The following is a 25948-nucleotide window of genomic DNA, read 5'->3' as shown; positions in this document are numbered from 1 at the left end:
AATTATTATTATTAATAGCATTACCAGCACAGACATAGGAATTAACCAGTAAGGGATTACAAATGCTTGGATTTATTCTCAGAATCGCTAAAGACTTTAATAACATAAAAACTATAAAATTACTTTACACGTCTCTGGTTAGAAGTCAGGTTGAATACAATGCAACCATTTGGTGTCCTCATTTCAACTCTCATTGTTTACAAATTGAAAAAATTCAAAATAAATTTTTACGTTTTATTAATTTCAAAATTTATTAATTAATTTTATTTAATATTAATTAATTTTATTTAAATTCAAAATTTTATTGAAATCAATTATGTCAATTTACGCAGTAAACTTAACTTATCGAAATTATCTGAAAGGCGAAAAATATTTGATCTCCTTTTATTATATAAAATTGTTCATTCAAGGTTAGACTGCCCTGACACTATAAACTTGCTATCTTTACATATACCTCCAAAATATACTAGACGGAATATTTTATTCTACAACAATAACTTCCCTACGAATTCTGTGTTAGAAAGAATACATAGGTTGGGCAATGAACTTAGTGATGTCGCTGACATATTTAATTTAAACTTCAAAACATTTAAGGCCAAATTAGTCCACCACTTTTTAAATGTAAATAATGTATGAGAAATCATTATATTTTATTTCGATTTTCTATTGTTTGTTTTATACTGTTTTTAAAAATGAAATTTTGTAATTTTTATGTACTTAAAAGCCCAATAGGGCGTCAATAAATAAAAAAAAATAATAAAAAATTGTACACAATATCCACGTTTTACAATGGGTTGTTTTGTATCTTATTATTTATACTTCTCTTCCATTGGAAGCATTACATAATATTGATTTCACGTTTACCAAGCCCGGACTACTGGCGTAATGATAAACAGCTCTTCGAAACTAACAATGTTTGTCGTTATGAAATTTGTTCAGCCTTTTCTGTCTGCTTTTCTCTGCCAACGAAACTGTCAAAAAGCCATGAAGCTTTGATACTTGATTATTTTTTCTTTCTCTCAAGCATCAATATTTTTTCACCATTTGTCACTGAATTGGTATGTTGTGAGGCTGAATGACACGGGGAAAAGGAAGATGAAGGTTTGTAGTATCTGTTTATTCAGATCTGGTTCCCAAACACAGCTAAAGCCATTTCAAGCAAAGTTTAAATTCTGAATTGTGGTATTTTACGAGGGCAATACTGAGAGACTCTACCACTCTAGAACGTGCCGCAAATGTGCTACAATTTTTTTTGTCTAATAACACAATATGGGTTCATAAAATAATTATTTGCCCTCGCAAATTATCTTGTATTATACAAAACATCTGATTTTGACAGACGCTGTCACCTGCCGCACAGTGGACGAAATATCTGTCCTAAGGGACATTAATTTATCTCCGCTTTTGTCGGCCGCACTGTGCTCGATCCGGTTCGGACCAAATAACAATGCTTTTTTATCTGTTTTCGCTTTCCCTCTGATATTGAACCTGCGGTTGGTTCTATCAGCTTGTAAACTGGTTTTTACATTTGTAGGGTACTGCCAAAAGTTGTTGTAAACTTATTTTTACTTTTTGGAATTGTGAATCGATGCCGAAAATGGCAATGTTGAATTAGTTTGTTTTCTTGGTGTTTAGGTGTAAGTATCATTCATGAGGTTAGTTAGTACAGATTTAGTTTTGCATGCATTCCCTCTTCGAAAGTTTCTTTTTGTGTTTCTTTCTCTAGGAAAAATAGAAATGTAATGAATTTGATTTATAAATAAATATATTTTGTGACACCACGTAGTGTGACTACGGTACCCTTAATCGTGGAATACTGTGAGACAAAAGCAATCGAACTTACCTCATCATTGATATTGTGATATCTATATCTATATGTTTAGCTTTTCAGTGGTTGATGACATAAATCGATGTTTCTAATATAATTCTCAATCCGTAGTAAACCAAAAACCATCAATTCACCTCCCTTAAGCATTTTGTTTTTATTTTTTTTAATGATAAACTAATGTTTATAAGACAAGGTTTTTTATGCATAGCACAAAGGATAACAAATAAGCAATAATTAGTCGCCTGAAATATCCATACAAATTGAAAATATCTCCCGAGTAAAAATAAAAGCCGCCGACGGGAAATGAACCCGCACCTTCTGATGTCCGGTCAGGTGCTCTGGACCACTGAGCTACGCCGGCTTATTTTTAACACGCCAAATAATTCAATATGTACTAATAGGTACTTCAATCCACAATTACTGCTTATTATATTTCCCGGACGACTAACTATTGCTTATAATAATTTGTTATTTTATTTGTACATAAAATCATCCGTTTTTGTTTATACTAGGTTTAGTACATAATTTACTTAATAGTTTTACGTAATATATACGATAACTGGTATTTTTTAGTTTAGTAATTAACCGATAAAGATAATGCAGCGCTTATCTGCAACTTACTGAAAGTGTGTCACCTATTGAAAATGGAACGACGTGCGACACAGATTTAACTTTATTCTTTACACGTCATCTGGTAGTGGTCTGATTTTTATATTGTAGCCATTTTATTTTACAAAATTATGTTTTTTGATGAATTTTTTGAATTTGTAAAATTTTATTAAAACATGGCGTTTTTTTTCAAATTTCTCATCCAAAAATACATATAACCACAAATTTTAACTTCCCTGCACAGAAGGCGGTCTGTGGCAGGACATCTTATTATAAAATGCATTCTAAATGGTTGAGTCAAATTCTAACTGGTTTCTAATCTTAATATATACAAATTTAGCATGGCTATGTTTGGCTCGCGAAACTCGAATAGTAGTCGAGCGATATCGCTGAAAATTTCAAAGCTTGTTGTCATTATTGCAAGGAGTGTTTAGAGATGTTTTAATGATAGAAGAAGGGGGACGCCCGAGAAATAACGCAATATGAATAATATAATAATTTACGCAATATCTTTGCACCGGAATGACATACAAAGTCGAATTAAACTCGATATAATGTAGTTTTTTAACAGTAACATTGTGGCATACAGTAGTGAATGGTGGAAGAAGTTGGAGGCGCCGGAGAAAGACATTAGCAATAGCGAAGCATTGCGGGGGATCCACTAGTAAACTATAAAAAGTTTGTCAAATTACTTCAATGACATGGCACGACCAAGCGAACCAAATACTTGAGTTGAGTCTTGTGAAGAATCAGTATAAGTTATGTAGGCATGCGACGTCACATGAATGTAGCAAGGAGTGTATGCTAAGACAGAGTTGTGTGGCGGTCTACCCTCTCTGCCCACCCCTCCGGGCAAACGGTGTGATGGTTAGTTAGTTTTGTTAATAAAATATTAAAATCATTCTGCGATTAGCAACTAGCGCCCTGGTTAAAATCGTCAAAATCACTTTTTTTAATAGCGAAAATGATCTTTTGTGTCAAATGTAAAAAAGTATATTTTTTAAATTATTTATGGTGCCGTCACGACCCAAAATTTCAATTTGTTTTCTTTTTATTGCATTTCTTCACTTGAATTTATCTAAGACAGGCCAATAGTTGCAAGTGCACAGAAGAGGCCCAATGCGATGTTATGGGTTTAGTTTGTAAACTCAGTTAACATTGTTCCTTTAGGTCGAATGACGAATTTAGGGCTGTGGGTCATTCGTAATGGATGTTGTTTAGTTGTTGTGTGTTGTGTTGCAGAAGAGACCATTTGTCGAGGAACAATAATTACAATTTGGGTTTGTAATATTATTTTCTTGGTAGTTGTTGTTGTTTATGGCGTGTAGGCCCAATTTAAATCGCCTTTTTACTGCTTTTCTATTCTGAAATTGTAAGCTTATGATTTCGAGTGGTTTAAATGCATTGTTTGTAATGTCGTTAGGTTTAAAACATCTGTCCCATCCTCGCGGATTAACCTTGCTTGTTAAGTTTATCATCATTGTGCAAGCAAAGTTTTCAGCTTATAATGATGGTAATAAAAGGAAGTCAAATAATGTTGAATGTTTGTCTATCTTATAAATTGTCATGTTTATCTATCAAAGATTTTATAACGACCTACAACCTTACTAGGTGCAATTTTCTATCGTTTTCTGTGTTCTTATTTACATATTATGAACATCTGAATTTTTACTTAAGTCAATCGAGATGTTAAATAAAAGATATTTGACGAATATGCAACATTATTACATTGAATCGATATATTTTCGAGTAAAAGAGAAAAATTTTCAATTGTATAAATTTGCCCATGAGAGTGTTTAAGGACAGGTTGTTTCGGAGAATTTGAACAATTCATCATATTTCAACGTTCATTTTCTAGTTCTGTTATTATATCATTACATGCTAGTTGCTTGACAGAACTGAAATAATAACACAGAACTTGAAAATTAAGTTTGAAATTTGAAGAATTGTTCAAATTCTTCAAAACAACTTGTCCTAAGTATGTTGTATGCCTTTGAGGGTGTGAATGGCTTTGAGGATATTGACTGTGTTATATCTATCTGCGTTTTATGTCTTTGTATTGTAGTCCCTTGAAATGTTATTCTTCTGTATCTATTTTCTATATTGTGGCTTCTCATTATATGTGTGTTTTAGTGTTATAATTAATATTATGAACATGACCTGCTGACTACTGCGTTTGCAGTTTAGGGGATCAAATTTAAGAATTTAAAAAATGCGGTTTTATTTCAGTTTATACACAAGATTATTTCAGTTTATACACAAAATATGCTGTTGTATTTCAGTTTGTACACAAAAGATAGGGGATACCAAAAAGAATACAAAGAAATAACAAATTATAAATACCAACTGTCCAATAACAATACTTAAATGTAAAACAAAAGACAATAAAGTTTATTTATTTATGTATTTTCACATATACGGCACAACATGTGCCATTCACATACTAAATTACAGAGAATAGTACAGCAACATAAGGAATGCAACAATATAAATGTAAGTATATGTTGAAACAAGAGATTCACGAAATTTTGGGTTCTGGGTGGCTTTTGCTAAATATGTCCGGATTTACGCTTTGATCTTCGTTTGAATTAACATTTCGCAATACGTTCAAATTCATTCTAGGTTAATTATTGAGATGATGATTATGGACTCAGTTCCGACGTGCTCCCGAGCCAACAACCTTTAGTGATTTTGACCGTTATACTGGTTCCTATCAGTTGACTCTTTGCAGTATTGTATTACATGTTTTATTTTGAACTTACTTCAATATGTGATTCGCCCATGTCATTTGGGCTTACTGCGATAATGACACGTGCCTGTTTGCATTACTTGCACGTGGGCAGTCGGACTGGGTGGAGCTCAAGCCAGCAGGCTTTATGTCGGAAGGCATTAATTATGTTAAATGCAGTCGTTATGGCCGTTTTCACCTGCATTCCTGAGACGAATAATGAGAAGGTTGCGCTTAAAGGCATAGTGGCATTGTTTGAAAAACATCGTCTGTTCGAGATACTATTTCGCGCTCCAAGCGTTCTCAGGTCCTATTGAATGTGAAACACTGTAAAACGAATTATAAACAACAACAAAAAAGTTACTGACTGTCACGCCTGCGCAGTTTCCCCGAAGGGTTAGATGAAGATTCTTCGCTTCTTTTGTCATTCGTACACATGCCAAGGCCGACTAGAGTGGGTGCAGGTTTTGAAGTGTCACGTTATCAAGTCAGTGCCATCGAGCAACGAGTTTGCAAATGGATTGTTGTTGACATTTGACATGATTGTTGTTGTTGTTGACAACTTATTGATTTGTGTGTTGTATTACTGCAAGAATATTAAATAAATGAAACCATTTTGTACAGTGAAGTTTAATTATACGGATAAAACTTTCTGATATAAAATACTGTTTATTTATTAAAAAATCTAGTAAAATTATTCGTTTTCTTAAAAAGAATTTAAAGACCCGTTGAAAATCGGGACTGCAGGCCTTTAACGAATGAATTAATAGAGTTCTTAACAACGCATCAGTTAAAGCGAATGTTTTATGAGGACGGCGGAACACATGTTCATACAAATACTGATTTTGTCGCGTTCTGTCATGATGTTTATTAGGAAAGAACACTTTTTTTCGATATATTCTGAATGACTAATATTTTATCAGGAAATTGGCATGCTATCACTTTTTTAACAGGATCATTTTTCTCCGTGTAACGATCAATGATGGCGGTTTAGACAGTAATTTTGCGGTCATGCGCCCAGACCTGTAGTCTAGTCGTCCTTGTTTCCGATCATCGTCTCATGCATACACTTGTGTTATTTTACTTGGTCGTGCTGCTCTTCCTCCACGACATTTTTTACCATTCACAATCGCGCCATGTGTTCTTCTTACACCCCTTTCTTCGTTCACCCGCTCTACATATCTGAACCCCGTAAAAAAAGTGCCCCTTTTCTTTATATTATTATTCATTACCAGCCATTAACACCAGCCTTGCATTTTTCCGGATCTCTACACTCGTAACACTGTTATACATGGTTTTAAACACACATACGCCTCAGGGATTTCATTTCTGCAGCATTCAATCTACTTTCATCTTTTCTGTTCCGTTCCTTACTGCCATATATCAGGGTTTGGTATCAGCACCCAATATTAAACTGGGGACTTTAGCCTAGTACTCACTTACGGACGTGTCCGACCGAGTACGACGTCACAGGAGCATTTCTGTACGTGTGGATGGATCACGGTCTCGATTCTCGACGAAGTCATTCCACTCGAACAACGAGTGGTTCAACCCACGGGTAGAATGACTTTTGACGTTTGGCGTATGTAAGTATGTAATTTTGACGAGACTCAAGAATAAGAACGCCGACCAATGTATGTACTTTCGACGGCGATTGCGAGCGGCCTGGATTGGAGAATCCGAGCCCGATTGCAAAATCTGTCCAGCTGACCTGTGATGTCATGTTCTGCAGGACGTGTTTGTACGTGAATACTGGGTTTTGTTGAACCATGTCTTCAAATAGGTATATTTTTAGTAAAAAGTAATTTTGTATGATTCTCGCAAGAAAGGATGTCGCACTACCTTAAAGTAACATTTTGATTGGTGATAATTAAAAGCCATATGGCTCCCTCGGCCTTCTGATCTCAGAGGCGGCAAAGTTAAAAGTCCGGCGGTGAAGAGCGACCACGTGATTGTGGGCAATTATGTGTTATTATCTCGCGGGTTATCGTTTGTGTTACCTGGGAGTTATTTTAAATAGGGGACACCTAGCGGGAATTATTAACTGCCGTGATTAGAATCATAAAAGAAGATAATATATTGTGTATATTTTTTCATGTTCTTCATAAAACGATTATACACCAGTGCATGGAGAAGATTGCAAATTTGAGTTAAGTTTATACTCACCTCAAATTTGCCAATCTGCCCCCCGTAACCTTTTTATAAAGGTCATTGGGGCAGTTTTACCCTTTTGTGACATGTGTCAAAAGATAGTTGAACTTGAAACTGAACTTCTTTCGTTAATATGTTTCCATGTACCTAGTCGATCAGTTCGTTTCAAATTACCCTATCATTGCAACAATACAGGATCTAACGCTGAACTCAATTCCATAATGAATCGCCTGCATGTACTTGGAAATAAATATGTTTTGGATGAACCCATAAACATTGCTAGTTTAACCTCATACAAACACTACTTAATTAAAACTGTCCGTCAGCGCTTCTCAGATTGACTATAATCAAATACAGTTTTAAAGTATTAATTTCTTAACACTCATTACATAATATCCGGGTTTTATAACATGTTGTATTGTATTTATAATAACCTACTCATTGTACTTTTTTATGTTGATACTACTATTTCTATTGTTCTCTTTTATATATTTTATATTTATATTTTTTTTTATCTATGTATATTCTGTATTCATATGTAAAACAATTTTTATTCTTTTGTAAAAGCCGCTATAATCTGCGTTGATAAATAAGTAAATAAATAGTTGCTGAACTTTCTGTAAGTTCGTTGAAAATGTCGATGTTCAACGCTCAGTTGATTGTCGCCTTCCGATGGGCAGAAGTCTTCGCTTTCGAAGCATAAAAAGTGCATGGGATCTGCCACGAGTGTACTTGTTAGGCACATAATATGAATTTGCTTTCAAAATGGGTGGATTTAGTGTTCTAGAGATTAACTTTAAAAATGTTTGCATAATAATACTTTTCTGCGGACTTCTAAGGTGCTTAAATCAAGAATTTCTGTTAAGAACATGGATGAATATAGGAATATACTTACAGCTTGATAAGCTTCTTCATATTCGGTTGAGGAGATTTTGCGGATGTTAAAATGGGATGCTGAGGTTATTTAGCCAGTCGACGGCATCGGGAGTTATTAGATCATAATATATTTAATAAAGCATAACTTCCTTAATGTAGAATCTCTCGACAAACTTCTAAAGTAAGTAGCCTATAAAGAAACATTGTGAATTTTTTCACACCTTATTCACGCGTATACCGGCTGTAATACAGCAGTATTAGAAGTTTTTAAACCTCCCGACCCCCAAGATTAGGAACGTATTACGATAGTATGTAGTTGACGGAGATCGCGGACTTAGTTAACTATCTTGTTGATTTGACAAATATCGATCGGTCGCGCAATGAAACTGTAAAAAAGCAGTGATACCCATTGGCAGCACTATCAGTGGAATATTTTAAATCGAAATATCGATTTACCAAAGTTTTTTTATATATAGCACCTTCATATTTGCTTTGTTTGTTAAGGTACTACTTTTCTTCGACGGGCACAAAACTATAATAGTAATAATATAATAACTACCATTTATGTAAATATTTCTATAAAACTCTAAAATTCTCGTTCTGGAGTTCTCCAGCCAGAACTGAATTTAAAACATACTAGGCAGATACCAGGTATGTATGACCCGTCTACTGAACCTATAATCCCAAGAAGTGTGATTTTTATACGATCGATTTGGAAAGAAACTGGTGTTGCCAGTTAACATACAACTCCCTGGCAACAAACAGCCCAATGAAATTGATAACTGCTCACAATCATTCTAATGGATGGACCAAGCAATCAGGGAAAGAGGAACAAACCTAGTTGCGAGGATCGCGGGAGGCTCAGTGACCGTCTCCCTCTCTCGTCTAATGAATGAATCGACAGGCAACTCGCATTGTAATATCATTAATAAGTTCTTGAAAATAAAATCTGATTACGAATTACAGGTCATTTTTACAATGGCTCGCAAATTGCTGGCTGTGTAAAAAAACTTACCTCCAAATCCCAAATTGGTCAAACAAAAGTTCGATAAGTTATAATTTACCCACCTCCCTCATGTTTAGCCACCGTAGGCGGTTCGTTTAAAAACGAACATTCAGATTCTGCATAGAAAAGTCCCACAATGTGCTGCGCTGCATACCTTTGTCTAACTTTAGAGAACTTTACTTTTCTGCGCAGGGTTTGATAATTTCAATGTGCGCTCTTCGGCGGTCACTGTACGACTAACGTCGTAGTTTATTCAAAGCATTCTCGAATCCTCCTGGTTCCAAAAATATGGTCATGTGGTTTGCGTCCAGCTCGTCGAAAAGATACCCAGATTTGATGCTAACGCAAGCCTATCAATTTGGATAGATCTATGTAACTGTTCATGAGTGAATTTTGGATATTATTTGATCAATTAATTAATTAATTCCACAAGAAGTAAGCATACATTGATCTTACTTTAGGCACTTGGATACGTCCACAACACACTTCTAAGTGGCCCGAGCAGATTTTAAAAGGCAGGCAGTCACCACGTATGGTCAGCGAGTCTTTATGCAACTGTACCGGCGACTAGCATACTAATTTTTAATTCGATAGACGACGGAGCTTCTGGGGTAGAATATGTAATCATAAACAATTTGTTATTTTATTTTGTTCCCACTCTCGTCTTTATTTTCCACACAGACAATGTGGCGTTGTTTGAATTTCTTTCACACATTAATTAATATTATTTTCATAATGTTATTAGTTATTAGTCTTTATTATCCAATCCGAAGGACTTTCTCAGGCATTAAAGTTTTTGTAAATAAATTGAAAAATAAAGCGCAAGCTTCGAAACTGGGAACAACTCCGTTGGCAAATAAGTTATTCCATAAAATAAAATAATATGTAAATAATTTTTTTTGTAGCTAGGTATGTTTGAAACTCGTTTTAATTTCTCTTAGGACGGTTTGTTTAACAGAATTTGAAAGATTCATAATATTTCAAAGTAAAGTTAAAGTTCTATTATTATTTAATTGCGAGTCTTGCACTCTTGTTATTAGTTTTTACTATTACTCGAATGTACAACAGCTCTCAACGTTAACTAGTATTGTAATATTTAATATACACTCATTATTGTACACATGTACACCTGATCAGCTTACTTTAAACATTGTATACATGAATAAGCCTTCATGGCGTGACTAAATAAGGACGGGTTGTTTCGGAGAATTTGAACAATTCATCAAATTTCAACGTTCATTTTCGGGTTCTGTGAAAGACTTATTCAAGTTCTGTTTTTATATCATTGTAGGCTAGTTGTTTGACAAAACTGAAATAAAAACAGAACTTGAAAAAATCTTTCACAGAACTTGAAAATGAACGTTGAAATTTGATGAATTGTTCAGATTCTACGAAACAACCCGTCCTAAATAAATATCAGAACTTAAATGGGACTTAAACAGAACTTGAATATTAACATTGAAATTTGATGAAATGTTCATATTCTGTGAAAAAAACCCGTCCTTAGTATGTAGTTTGAAATGACTTTATTTATGTGTAGCAAAATGTGACGTCACCCCCCCCAAGTAAACGCTAATCAAAACAGTTTAATTGGACTCTTCGCCAACCGACTTGTTGTCATGATGTACTCCTTAAGATTGCTGAGGCGGCAGCCGGCCGGATGCCGATGATTTCACACATTAATGTACCTCTTTTTTAAATTTTGTTAAATGTGAAACCGCAGTCCGTCTGGAGCCAGTGAGACTATGGCATCCCCAATTGGGGTATGTTGTGAGGCTGAAGGTATTGGGGAGGGGAATTAGATGGGTAAGATGAAGGTTGAGAAGTACCTGGCTATTCAGATCTGGTCACCAAACACGGCCAAAGCCATTTCAAGCAACGTTTCAATTTTGAATGGAGGTATTACACCAAGCCCTTGAGGTGATTTTCTCATGAAAACGGCGTTATACAAATAATCCAATCATTATTATTAAGGCGAAGCTTGCTAAATCACTATTTTGATTAATCTTTATAATGAATTGTTTTCCATTATGAATACCAAAAAATATGCTTTAGATTAATTGAAGGTTTTCCTATCGTTTCGCTTGAGTAAAATACAAATAAAAAAATAAATTACTCAATTAAAAATATAAATGTAAACTACAAAAAAAAAATGTTTCAATAGAAATGTATGAACGCGTAAAGGAATCAACTTTTAAAAAAATCAGTATTATAGCTAAGATTGTCTGTGACAGTTTCACTTGACTAACTTTTTTGTTTTCTTATAAAATTATTTACGAAATAAATAAAAATCAGGTTTTTGCCTGAAATCGAACGTTTCTAGACTCCGTTTGTCAAGCGATTTTAATGCCTATTATCTACACTATAAGGTATATCAAGAATATAAACATTTTTGGCTTGTAGCTTCCTCTTAAGGCGATTTTGAGGGTATCTTCCGTTCTGGAACGTGCCGCAAATACACTGTATATTATTATAAACGAATAAATGTGAAATGACACAATTCATAAATATAAATTGTTATGTATTTCCTCGTCTACTTCATTTCCACACAGCCATGGTTCCTATGACTCCAGGTACTAGTAGTAGTAACTCTTGTAGAGTTATCATATAAAAAAAAATTAAAAGGTAGTTGTTGTCACGATTAAGTTTTCTAAGGTAGGTACTCCGAGAAACAATGGTTCAGATAGAAAGACGTAGAAATGTATGCTTAAGGACTTATAAGCAGGGATTGTTGTGATAGACATCTTGTTGCAACTTTAAGAGCCATTCATTCTGCAGTTGACAGATTCCAAGCTATTGATAGCTAGAAAGAAACGTAAATGGAACAACAAAGAACTATGTTCCCAATCTGTGGGTGCCTCCTCATTCCTCATTGAAGGTGGGGTATTTTCTATTGTCTTCTGCTGCTCATAAAATCACGGGATAGTCTGCATTCTCAATTTTGAACAACGTTCTTTTCGATAAATCATTTGTCTAACTAACAAAAAATTAAATAACAATACAATTTTTTGTAATGTACCAACCAAAGATATTAGAAGAACGAAATGTGCTATGAGCAGTTCATAGTGTGTGGAATTGTTTTGCCCAGTGTCGCCGGTTTTGTTCACCAATACTACTGCATACCTTCGCTTACGCTAATGACGTATCGTTTCAGTTGGCACTAATACATAGAACAGATTTCTGTGCGTACACGTCCCGATAGTATTCAAAGTACCCTAATTAGGTAGTACTCCGCCTACGGTCCGGCGGCCAACATAGCATATCTCGTTCTTCTAATATCTTTGGTACCAACTAACCATCATGCCGTTTCTCCGCAGAGTTAGGCAGCTAATAATAACTCAGTTTTGGCACACACACTCATTCACATTCGTACATACTCTTGTTTTATCTACACTTGACATGGCCCGACTCAAGTATCTGATTCACTTGATCATGTCGTGCCTTCCTCGGGCGTCCACGACTTCTACCATTCATATTCGCGATTTCATTCATAATTCTCTTAAAACTCCTTATTCCGTTCATTCGCTCTACATGCCAAAACCATCTAAGCCTTAGATTCTAAGCTTAATCTTACTCATTACGCTTACATTTTTTTCGAATCTTCAAACTTATCACGCAGTCGTACAAGGTTTTACAACACATACGCCTCAGGGTCTCATTTCTACTGCATTCATTCTGCTTTCTTCCTTCCACTGCCACTTCCATACATCAGCTTCGCATTTTTGGACAATTTTGTACCACATTTTTTATCAAATCTAAGTGGTCTAAATCTAGTTGTAGGTACCTAATGTTCAGTAAGCATATACCCAAATATTGTACGTATATAAAAGGCAAGGTTCTTATTTTTGTGCCATATAGACTCAAAAACTGCTAGGCCGATTACGCTGAAAATTTCAAAGTGAATTCGGGGACGCCCGAGGAATACTTAAGAGGAAGCTACAAGCCAAAAATGTATATATTCTTGGTGTACCTTATATTGTAGGCATTAAAATCACTTGACAAATGGAGTCCAAAAACGTTCGATTTCAAGCACAAAACTGTTTTTCTTATGTATTTTGTAAATAATTTTAAAGGAAAGCAAAAAATTTAATCAACTGAAACTGTAACAGATAATCTTAGCTATAAAACTGTATTTTTTAAAAGTTGTTATGCGTTCACACATATTAATTGAAAAAATATTTTTTTTAGTATTTTTCATTTATATTTTTTATTGAGTAATTTATTTTTTTATTTGTATTCTACTCAAGCGAAACGATAGGAAAACCTTCAATTTATCTAAAGCATATTTTTTGGTATTCATAATGTATACCAATTCGTTATAAAGATTAATCAAAATAGTGATTTGACACATCCACAGGAATGAGATATGGAGTCGATACAATGTTTAACAATAACATTGTAGTATACAGTAATGAATAGCGAAGGAATTTGGAGACACCTGAGATAGACATTAGCAATAGCAAAGCATTGGTCCACCAGTACTTGGTAATATTTAAAATCACACCTCTGTTTCTGACCCATTCCAATGTATGATTTTGAAATAATTTAACTTCTTTTGGTAGGTACGAATTAAGTTCCTGTATCGCATTATTAACGTCAAACCAATTATGGTCTGACGTCGAAGCCGAATGCAATTTTTAATAATGTCGAAAGTCATTAATAAACCTTTTATATCCCGTCGTCCCAGCACAAAGTTATTATGTATTCATCTCCTAAAGGATACGCCGTCGTTTCCTGTCTCGAAGTCCCCGTGTTTAATTATGCAAAACCTCGTGCAAACAGGCAGAAACTATTTTGAAAAGTTTTCAAAGGGCGTCTTTTGAAATTTGCAAGCAGTCTTCAATATTATATTTTCTTTGCAAATCAAATCACAAAACGTTGCTAGGAAGATTGACAATATTTGCATAATATGGCTTTATTGGCAGAATCATATTACGTACGCTAGTGTGTATTAAATAGAATAAGAGAAGAACCCATAGAACTTGCAAGGTCGTCACATAAATATCAATCTCTTTGTGGTTCGACATTATACTTGAAATGAACACCACTCTATAGCAAGCTCTACTAGGACGGCATACAAAACGAGACAAGATGGCTTCTGTGTATATCTCTAAATACTCATAGTAGGGTGAATGTCCCAAAGGTCAGCCTCTTAAGATATTTACTTGATTTATTACAGTTTAAAAAGTAGTAAATAGCGTTTAAGTTTCTAACAATTACACCTTATTATAGTTCAAAGAACAGACTATTCACTTATCATTATTGGAAATGTATTTGTTTCAATGAAAATGATTTAAAAGCCTTTCAAAAATTAAATGCCAAAATCACCCAAAGTCAGCCACCATGTGCCTATCTCCAGCCTTTCGAGTTCCTAAAGTCAGCCTAGTCGACGGCTGAGGGTTTTAAATTATTACATATGACGTGAAATTGAAAAAATAGGTATTCAATAGTAGCAATTTTATTTATATCTACATAGTAAGCAGACAAATAGGGCAAGTAAATTCTTTAGAAGCAACTTTCGCATAAGGTGTTTTTGGGTACACTTGAGGTGATACCATCTTGGACAGATGTCACAACCAACATTTTTCAGATCATCGTCTTCTACATCACTGATTAATTCTTCTTCACATCCAGTGCATGAAATTTTAGATTTTTTCAGATCATCATCTACTACATCACTGTGTAATTCTTCTTCACATCCAGTGCTTGAAATTTTAGATTGAGTAGATGTTACATTTAATTTCTTATTGGTTTCTCCAGTCTTTCGTCCTAGGTTCTTGTATTTGTCAGTGTTTGCTTTTCGTTTCATTTGTTCTTTCCTTCTTTTCGTTAGTTCTTCTATTTTTGTAGCCTGTTCTTCTTTTCTTTTTTTTATTGCTTCTTGCCTTTCAATCCTCTTTTTTACTAGTGCCTGTTTTATATCTTCTTTTTTGGCCATGTAATTCTTCCAAGCATCAGACGAAATTGCCATCGGCATTGGTTCTCCTGGTTTCAATTTTCTTTTTCCAAATTGCAAACATTTTGGAGTGAACAAGTGATTGCTGAAGGAGGGAGATATTCCGCTTTTAATTTTGTTGGTTACGCACGACAAAGGTGTTGTTGCAGGCACCGGCAGTGGTGTATTTACAGACTTAGTAATAATTAAGGTAGGGCTTGAGTGGAAAGAGAAATTGGAATGATTTGTCATGTCCAGTGATTCAAAATCATCATCAGGAATAGACAAAAATAAATTATTTTGAGCATCTTCTTGGTCGCAATTTACTATGCAATCACTAATTTGTAATTCATTTGCTTCATAGCCTGAAGTTGAGGGTTGAGGGTCAGCATCTGGTTCCAGAACACCTTTGGAATTTAAAACGTAGTTTCCAATAGTGACAACACGATTGTCTGCTTCAGTAAAAGAAGCTTCGATAATTTCGATAACACGGAGTGCATCTATGTTCTCATCCTCTAATTGTTTTTTTATGCTTTTGATGACGTTTTGTGCTGTTATTATTTCTTGTCTGTTAAAAGTAACCGCATCTTTTGGAGTGGTTAATTGTTCAATTCTGTTGGTATTTTCCGCACGCTCTAATGTATTTTGAATACACTTAGTGTAGTTAACGGCATCCGGGTTAAAAGGGAACAGCCCACATTTTCTAAATCCATTCTTAATAATATCTGTCATATCTTTTTGTAGCACTTTGTTCAGTAATGGACAAAAGGTGCTCTTAGACAAGACTGAATTATAATTTTCCGAATTTCCTTGCCATTCTCTAATAGTTTTTCGCCATTCGACTTTAAGAGGCCGGAAAACGCTGACGCCAGCTGGTTGCATCAAGTGAGTCGTGTTTGGGGGTAATGAATAGAGAATTATTTGATTATCATTGCAGAATTTGCTCAGCTCAAGAGTAAGGTGGGATTTATGCCCATCTACTAACAAGAGTACTGGTTTTGGAACAGAGTTTTTCTCCAACCAAGAATTCACTGCATTGGCTACGTATTCAAAGAATATTTCACTCCTCATCCAACCAGTCTCCGAACGACCAAGAAACCACTCATCGGGCATACTTTGTATTACATCTCGCGGTGGTCGAACATATGGAAAGACGACCATCGGTTGTAAGGTGTCACCTGCAGCTGTGAAAACTAACAATACCGTTATAGTTTCTTTTTCATTCCCGGCTTGAATTTCGTATACATTTTTCCAGCCTTTTGGTGCGATAACTTTTCCAGTTTTAGGGCAAACACTAAAACTGGTTTCATCGCCATTAAGTATTATTCTCGGGTCTTCCAAAAGATCTATAGCATTGATGTCACTTAAATACTTTTTGAGATCATTAAACCATTTGCGTATGTACTCTTCAGTAACAACCGCTCTACCCTTACTTATACCTTCCGGGACACGCTCATTCAAGATTGGATGTCTCTTAATAAATAGGTCGTACCATTTTCTTCCCGGTCTATCATTTGTGAAGGGGTTTGGGCGTTTGTCATCCTTCATAATTTTTTGAACTGTGTATAAAAGATCATCCTTCTTTCTTGAAAATCCACATTTGGCCAATTCGGATAACCATTGCACCAAAGACTCTTCTTCCTCTTTAGTTAATGTGGTATCTCTACCCATATTTGTTTTATCAGGAACTCTGCCGTGGAGACGATCTTGTAGAGTTCCCCTGGGAACTCCATATTTTCTGCTGGCTTCTCTGATGCTAATTTGATCTCCCCTTATTGCTCGGAGAGCATCTTCAATTTTGCTTCGGTCGTATTGTAGAAGGGGTTTTTTATATCCCTTTGGTTTGACGATCTTCTCTTTCGGCATGTTGAATTTCGTTTTTATGAATACCTACCTAGAATTCAAATACAACATTAAATCATTCACCATGCCATAAAGTGTATTAGCACGTTGATGGCTGACATTTGGATCATTAAGTTCCTAAAGTCAGCCACGTCTACCCCAAAACAAAATGAGGCGGCTGACCTTTGGTGTTTTTATTTTAATGCATTTATTTGTGTATGTAAGATCACATTGTAAAGATAGAGAACACTACTGCACACTTAGATTCCATATTTGAAATAACCTACACATGGCCTAAGGACAGCCCCCCGGCTGACTTTAGGATGCTCTAACAAAATTTGTTCCTAAAGTCAACCACCACAACATTGCAAAAATCAAACATCATAAACATAATTTGAATGCTTGAAAACAAGGCAAAATAATCACAGAAACATAAAATAACACTTAACTCAACAATATTAATAAAATTCAGGGTTTTTAAACTTACTTTGAAACCGTGGTCAACTGCAAATTTATTATGGCGCGCGGGAGAATGTCTGACAGGTCTTCACTTGTTTGAAAGCAACGGTCGAATATAGGGACAGAAAATAAGTTAGAGCCGCCATTTTGAAACCATGTTTGGTTCATTAGTTACTAGTGCGTGAACATTCTCATAGATGGTGATAGAGTGCACATTTTTCTTATTATTTCACGAAATTATGAAAGAGGCTGACAATAGGCACAGGCTGACTATAGGAGCGTTCACCCTATAAAATAAAGTCGCTAACTCATCAAGTATTTCTTTCAAAGTACAATAAAATGAAATAGATTGTATTGCCACAAACTACGTTATACCTATTATTCTACGAGTATATTATATTTTTAAATGCACAACATTCTAAACACGAGTTCGATGTCTCAGCTTGGAAGGTTAAAAGTAAGCGCCGTAGGCGATTCACTTTGTTTCCGGTTATATGTGTTTAGGAATCAATGATTGTCTTCAAATTAAAAAAAATCCATGGAACTCTACTTTGACGACTTTACAACACACATTATTCATTTATTCTGGAGCTATCAAAGTATGTAAAACCAAACATGTCTATATATATTTTAAATGGCTGTTGAGACGTTATCTCAATACAGAAACTGTATAAAATGACCCTCGAAAATCGATGACAGTTTTGGTAAAAAATAATCTCATGAATTTAATTTATTTTACAATTATTAATTTAATATAAATTATAATAAATCTTTACACCTCACTGTAATTGTACAGTGTACAGTGGCTACTAGAAGAGTCACACCTTGTGTACCGTTTACCGTAGCACGGTAGGTATTGGTGTGTCTGGTTTCCCAGCCAGTTGGCTTCCTACCAATAATTCTTGCAATAACGGTCCGATACATCTCGAGGACTGCATCAATAATGCATTGCCAAGGTATGGATATAATATGCCACTTAAAGCTGCTGCCACACGCAAAGCTCACATCAAAAGTTAATGTACAGCGCATCATCTTTTCTAACGACACACGACGCTATCAAATATTTCTTCCTATGGTAGGAGAGGGGGTCAGTTGAATTCGAGAGCGGCCGAGGAACATAATTTCATCTGTCAAAGTGACAACTTTACTTACTGACAGCTTGAGCACGTTTTCGAAATGGATGATACTTGTCGCCTATTGCTGGATCTGTTGGACAGCTCATCCTCAGATGATGATGCCGCCAACTATATAATTATAAATGCTATTTATAAACTTTTTAGATTTTAAACAATCTGCGCGTAAATAGCGCATTTTCACATAACCTGACATAACCTCTCCGTCGAATCAGGAAATTCGCAGTTCGCACGCCGATCGACGAAAGCGACATATAATAAATTATTGTAAAATAAGCTCACGTCGATTTCCAAAAATGTCGAAGGCAAAGGCGGCAAGGACCAACACCAGGGCAGGGAACGAGAAGAGAGCACGAGAGCTGACGAGAGCAAACCAGATTACCCAGGAAAACAATTGAAAACAATCAACAAACGAACAAACTAGAAGCTTCTCTATGTAGGTATCAGGCCGTCCAACTTTATCAAAAAACCGAATGATATTACCATATAAACATACTGAGTTAAAAATATGATTAATTTTGAAAGGGCGAAAATTTGTTTACTTCAAATTCAAATATTGATTATATTTATATTTTAAATATATGTTAAGTATGTTTGCCAAATAAAGTTTTTTTTATGTTTCTAAATTTACTAGCACACATGACGATATGAGCTAACATAAGAAATGCATTATTAGGCTGCTTATGTCATGGCTGTCAAAGGGAACACGGAACTTAGTTGGTAGCTCCGTAATTAAAATGACCCCCTCTCCTTTTTACGGCGGAGAGGGGGACGCATAACTTTTCAAATATCGCGTCGGGAGCGGTTACGTAAAATAAATTCGGTTAGCGAAGTTCAGAACCACACTTATAGCGCGTTATCTTTTTACGTGTGTCGGGTCTGTATGGGATTGTATGGCGAGCGCTATTGTGCTTTATATTATCTGTTGATGTGAGCTTTGCGTGTGGCAGCAGCTTGATTCACTGATATGAATGGGCGGTCGATTTCCTAGCCCGCTGGTAAAATTCGGGCAAGCACTAAAAATGGCGCTAAACGCCCCTTTATAAATTTGTAATACAAGCTATACTACAAATAGTGTAGTGTAGTACCTACCTGTAAATTCTATACGGGTAGTTTGGAAAATGTCCTAAGGTTTCCTCTATGAAATAGGTACCATATAATCAATTTAAACTTATACTGGTAGCAATCACTTTGTGGTTATATATAATTATAATTTGAATAAAATAACTTTATTTTTAAGCAATAATTATTAGCTCCAAACACCTATATAAATTGTAAAAGAGATAAAAGTAATGCCGCCGACGGGAATTGAACCCGCTTCCTTATGATTGCTGGTCAGGTGCCCTGAACCACTAAGCTACGTCGGCTTATTCCCAACCCGCCAAATAATTCATGTTCAACAATTATTGCTTTTTAGAATTTTAAACTTTGTTTGAACACCGCTTAATTGAGTATATAAACTAACCGGATTCATAAAAAAAACATTCTAAAATTATTACTAAATTATGTATAGGAAATATAGAAGAGGAAAAACGAATGAGGGGGAGGCAGAAAACAGAGAGGGGGTAAGAATTATATGTAAAAAAGGAGAAGGGGAACATTTAGCAATTTTTTGTTTAATAAATTGATTTTATTTTTTTCTAGAACTTTTCGCTCGAATAATCTATAATTATTAAAATTATACATGTTATTTTAAAGGCAATTCAGAAGGCACCTAAGTTCAAGATAAATACTTCGTTCGAGGGGTAAGACTCTCGACTAGCAAGCCGGAGGTCGCAGGTTCAAATCCCGGCGTGCACTAGGAAATGTTGTTTTCGGTTCATTCTATTAGTGTACCTATACATTTATAAAGCAATGAATTTCAGCGCCGTGGGTGGATGGATTCTTAGGGTTCGTTAGCTTAAGACAATAATTATGTAGATATACAATCAAACAACGCACAATATTACGATTCAATTTATATATTTAAATAATATTTGATAAATGATAACACTCTTACTAAAAACGTGGTGTAAATATTACGCGGCGCGTAGTCAGAACAGTGAACAACTTGACTTACTACCATGGTGTTTGTTTGGGTAAAACGGTCTTAAACCAGGCTCGAGGCCAGCTTTACCACACCAAAGTTGAACAGGCGTGTAAGAATCTAATGAGTAAGACGGTTAGTGTTTAAGGGCCTCCTTCGGCCATGCGTTTGCTATTGCTACGTCGCTGCTACAAAAAATATAGCGTATATATTTATCACCTGCCTATCTAGTAACTTTTCGCTTCAAGTCTACCAAGCCTGGGTCACTTTTTAAAATCCAGAGATGTTCAAAAACAGCTGATCGTGGTTTTGACGCAGCTAAAAATCATTAAGGCGATGCCATACGTAGTAACGCAAAATCATGTGTTTTTGGTTTTAAAATTTGGTCGCCTAGAAATGTTTCAGATGCGTTAATTAAATACTGCGAGTAGAATACATCTTGGCCTTTGAAATAATCGAGTATTTTTTAGATAAGTCTTTTTATAAGCCCAGAAAAAATAATGTAAAGGTCAATGAAAACTGCTTTAAAGTTCAAAATCTCTTACTTACGAACCCATTTTCCGTTATGATTTTTTTTGTATAATGTGGAAAATTAAGTTATTTATAAAATGATCGAAAAAAAATTAAATATTTATGCCTGAACATCCACAAAATAAAATAAAAGGCACTTTTTGGCCATGTTTTTTTTTCTTGCATAAATCAAAACAGGCGGATGGTGTTAAGCGGGAATTTAAACCTTATCGTCATCTACGTAAGGGGTGTCATTGATAGCGGCTCAATTTAAAATATTACACGACGTAGTGCATCGCCTTAACCCGCCCCCCACACTAGCGATCAAATTCTTGTAAATTTTTACTGACTGAAGATGAGGTTAAAGTTTTGGAATTCTGCGTCTTCGCTCTACTCTACATTTTGCAAAACCGCCTGACTGTTAGACATCATGAGAACCTGTTTATCTATTGAATACGGCGAAAACTCACATAAAAACGGGATTGTAGGCCATCAACGAATGAATTGATAGATATCCTGAAAAAAATTACGTAAAATATCAATGTTTTGTCACGATGTCCAAACAATTGTTCATAAAAAACTTGTTTGCATTTCGTCATGATATGTTATTAACACAAATGCAGGCGTGTTCCGATATTATTACGAATTTACTTAACTTTATCAGGAAGCGGCTTGCAGTCCCGTTTTTAACAGGATTACCAATAATGTGAAGAGATTTTTAATAAATCAGTGTTGCTCATTTTTCTCCGTGTAGCATTAAAAACGAAACGCTATTCTACATAAGTCTTCCCTCTTCCCGACACCCTTTTCACCTAGGATCCATTTCGAAAGATGAAAATCTAAAAATAGTACTTACTTACCGAATTAATTATGATTCTTCTCTTTTATATACATATTTCATTTTTAGGTACCTACCTTAAACTCTTCAAATAGACAGCACTGCCGTTCTTTACCAGAGATAATGTGACACACACACACACTTGACGAATCACACATTGCTTTGTAATAGGTATCTACACATACTCGTACATTAGGATGGAACGTCAAAAACTTTTTCAAATTTGGATACGTCGTCAAGTGACTCAAAAGTTGCACTTCCGAATGAATAACGTATTAACATATTAACATATAATAAAGAATAACACAAGGAGTGCCTTGTGTGCGTGTTTCAAATATTTGCCCAATCGAGGCATAAATTTTCCGATACAAAACTGTGTTTACGATATTCAAATGGGATGGGGATATACAATATCAGGAGAGTGTAAGTGATAAAATATTTCATACCTACAACTTTTGGCTAAGTTTCAGACCACGGATTCGAATGTCAAAAGTTTAAAGAGACCCAAATGCCCGGAGCGAGTGGGAAAAGGCATACCCGTTTGGAGTGCAAGAGAGATGGGTAAGATGAACGATGGTTTGAACTGCCCTGGTGAAAGACCACCATTCAGAATCGAAATGTTGCTTGGAATGTCTTTAGCCGTGTTTGGTGACCAGATCTGAATAGCCAGGTACTCCCCCATTTTCCTCATCTCCTTTCCCTCCCCGCTACCATCAGCCTAACAACATACCCCAATTGAGGATGCCATAGTCTCATTGGCTCCAGACGGTTGAGATTTGTGCGGTATTCACATAAAATAAATTAACTCGGATCTGTTTTGAATTTAATTGTCATTTTCAAAATTGAAACTGATTCTGTCAAGAATTCCTTTAAGCGATGAAGTACCTACCTATAATATATCTTAACAGAAAATTGATTTCTCAAGAATTCTGACCATCCCGGGACTTTTCACGAGTCTGCACTAGTAATAAGTAATAGAATATAATAAAAACAAACAAAATTAAAAGGCAATAGTCGTGTTAGGTGACCAGATCTAAATAGTCATGTACACTCCAACCGACCTATACATCTCCCTGAATTTCTTTCCCCTCTACACTACTATCAGTATAACAACATACTTATTTAGAGATGCCATTGTCCTGCTGGCTGCAGAAGATTGGGACTCTTATCCGGTTTTAGTAACTAAAATAACGACATCTCAAAACAGCAACCTCCGTGCGTAAACGGCCCACCCTAACGTACATGCACACCATACATACGGGCAGCTAATGTCGTCAGGTTGTATGATTATTTTTCTATGGAATACAGGTATGCTACGATATCTAACGGGTTGGACGGGGATGCCGCTATCCGGGTGCATAGCGTCGTCCCGCTCGCACTCGCGCGGCAACCGGGCGCAGCTTTGCTGCGAGCATGGGACAGGTGACCGATGATAGAATAGGGGCACCTTGCAAAAGGGGATATAGAATTTTATATTAAATTGCTGTAATTATTTTTGTTTGGGACAAAAATCAAAAGTCAAAACAATAAGAAGAATATGTATGGGTGTAATGAAGCTATGATTGTGCCAAGACAGATTTGTGTGACGGTCTGTCCTCTCTGTATATCCTTGCGGAGAGACGGCGTGATGGTTACTTAGTTATTTTAAGCCTTTGGTATTTTTTTATGCTTCTTTATTTCTTACTAGTGGATCCTGCAGTGCTTCGCCATTACTAATGTCTTTCTCGGAGCGTCTCTGACTTCTTCCACCATTCACTACTGCATACCACAATGTTACTACTAAAAAACTACATTACATCGACTTTTATTTCGACTCCGTATCTCATTATGGTGCAGAGATATTGCGTTGTATTCCTCGGGCGTCCCCGACTTATACCATTGAAAACACACTCCAAACACTCCTGGCACTAATAAAAACAAACTTTGAATTTTTTAGCGATATCAGTCGAATGCTTTTCGAGTTTTGCGAGCACAAACATACTCAGGCAAAATTTGTATTTATTACTAGCTGGCGTGGACCCAGCGTTGCTCGGGGTTGTGAATGATTTGGAGTAGTTTGAGGTTTTGAATTCTATGATAAACCCATACTTTTCTCTACTTTCTATAAATATAACATGCATGCATTATATACACAAACCTTAAAGAACAAATGATAGTGAAAATCCTATCAAAATTCGTTGCGTAGTTTAGAAGAGCTAAGCGCACAAACAGACAGATAGCGACTTTATTTTATACTACAGGGTTTTCCAATATGAGGTGTTATTTTGAATAGCCCGCTATTTCGGTAGATTTTACTTTTGAAGCTGTCATTTTTTATCATTTGACAAGTAGAAACTACGCCGTTAATAAAAAATGGAACGATATACGCTTCAACAACGCATTGAAATTATTAAAATTCACTTGAGTGAATCAAATGCAAATCATCTTGAGTGATGAGGCCCATTTCCACCTCGGTGGCTTCGTCAACAAGCAAAATTGTCGCATCTGGGGCTCGGAAAACCTAAGAGTTATTGTTGAAAAGCCTCTCTATCGTCAACGTGTGACTGTTTGGTGCGGTCTATGGTCCGGCGGAGTCAATGGACCTTACTTTTTCTAAAATGAGGCTGGAGCAACAGTTACGGTGAATGGATCGCTATCGAGAGATGATTAATATTTTTTTATGGCCGGAATTGGATGGTATTGATCTGGACAACGTTTACTTTTAACAAAACGGCGCTACGTGCCACACAAGCAACGAAACCATTGATCTTTTACGATTGAATATCAAAATAATACCTCTTATACAAAACCCTGTATTTCGAGATTATTTTGCCCGAGATATTCAATCATATTTTCTGCTTTAATTTTGTAGATGGATAATTGGCAAGAAATTCTTTATTTTTTTCTATCGTGTATTAAATTTACATATATAATAGTTCTGGCTGTTGACTAGTCTTCCCAAGGAATATTAATTGACCTTTTTTTATCTAATTCAGAATCTGTTTTGCAAACGAAAACATTTATGTAATATTTATGATGTACTTGCCTGCGTATTGCTTTGCTTTAAACTGCCTATTTATTTATGCTGAAATATGCATCGACTTTTAGGCTATTTAATTGTAATTATTTTTTAGATGTCTTAAATTATTTCAGCTACAAAAAAAGCTACCTGCTAGTTTCGATTTGTACCTCTTTATATTTTCTCATTATTTTCTTTAAATGACGTATTAATTTTCTAATACAAACAAAAATCTTACAAATTTAAATAATAAGATAATGACCTTTCCGTCGAGTGGGCTATTTACTGACATCGCCGCTAGCCGCGGCCTGGTTCATTTTAATAAACATTATCAATGGCAGACCAGTCGCGGCCTAACGCTGGGTTGGCTAGATCGTGCCCGTCTTATAATCGAATGTTTTCAAATTCAAATTCAGAATAGAACATTAATTTTTGAAAAATTTGAATACAGCGAACAGTTAATAATTTATAACTACGACGGTTTGTGCAGTGTTTTTCCTTCACAGTTTTTGAGTTGTTCGACTTGTAACTTGTACTAGTGTTGAATTTTTAGTACTACGGTTTGTGTTACTGTTGTTTATTGTATATACGTTAGTGTTCAGCTTTTACAGTGGTTTTGTGGCACCATAAGCCTACTTTGTGTCTGTGTTTGAAACGTGCATATTATTACTTCTGGACGTCGATATAATCGAGCAAGATGAGCTTTCGCACTGTGCATTACTGATTTAAAATCGATTAGTCTGGTTATTACGACACTAGACTAAGTTTAAAGCGTCATTCGATAATTGATGTGTGGGTTGTCAAAATGTTTCGATTTTCTCTGTCACTTATGGTCGCTCGCTGTTTCTTTGAACCAATGACCTTCGTTGTAGAGTTGTACCCTCCTAGTCTTTGGATCCAGAGGTCTTGGGTTCGAAACTAAGCGTGGGTATTGTTTTCTTGTATGGCGTATTTAACTTAGGTGTAGAGTTAAAATATATTATACCCTGAGAGGTCGTTTAAATTTGCT

At 35.5% G+C, this 25948-nt stretch overlaps 1 protein-coding gene and 1 non-coding gene across 5 annotated transcripts in view; one reads left to right on the top strand and one right to left on the bottom strand.

The window, feature by feature from the left end:
* Nucleotides 1-25948, top strand: part of Wdr62 (WD repeat domain 62) — a 323903-nt gene that overhangs the window by 105841 nt on the left and 192114 nt on the right. The gene's annotated exons all lie outside the window — the stretch shown is intronic.
* TRNAA-AGC (transfer RNA alanine (anticodon AGC)) lies at nucleotides 19861-19934 on the bottom strand. Its single transcript has one exon. It is a non-coding gene; the product is annotated as a tRNA-Ala (tRNA).

The sequence above is a fragment of the Hesperophylax consimilis genome, chromosome 27 (assembly GCF_061612785.1).
Source record: "Hesperophylax consimilis isolate HC1 chromosome 27, BYU_Hcon_1.0, whole genome shotgun sequence".
NCBI classification, from domain to species: Eukaryota; Metazoa; Arthropoda; class Insecta; order Trichoptera; family Limnephilidae; genus Hesperophylax; species Hesperophylax consimilis.
This window is presented reverse-complemented; position numbering and strand designations above follow the sequence as displayed.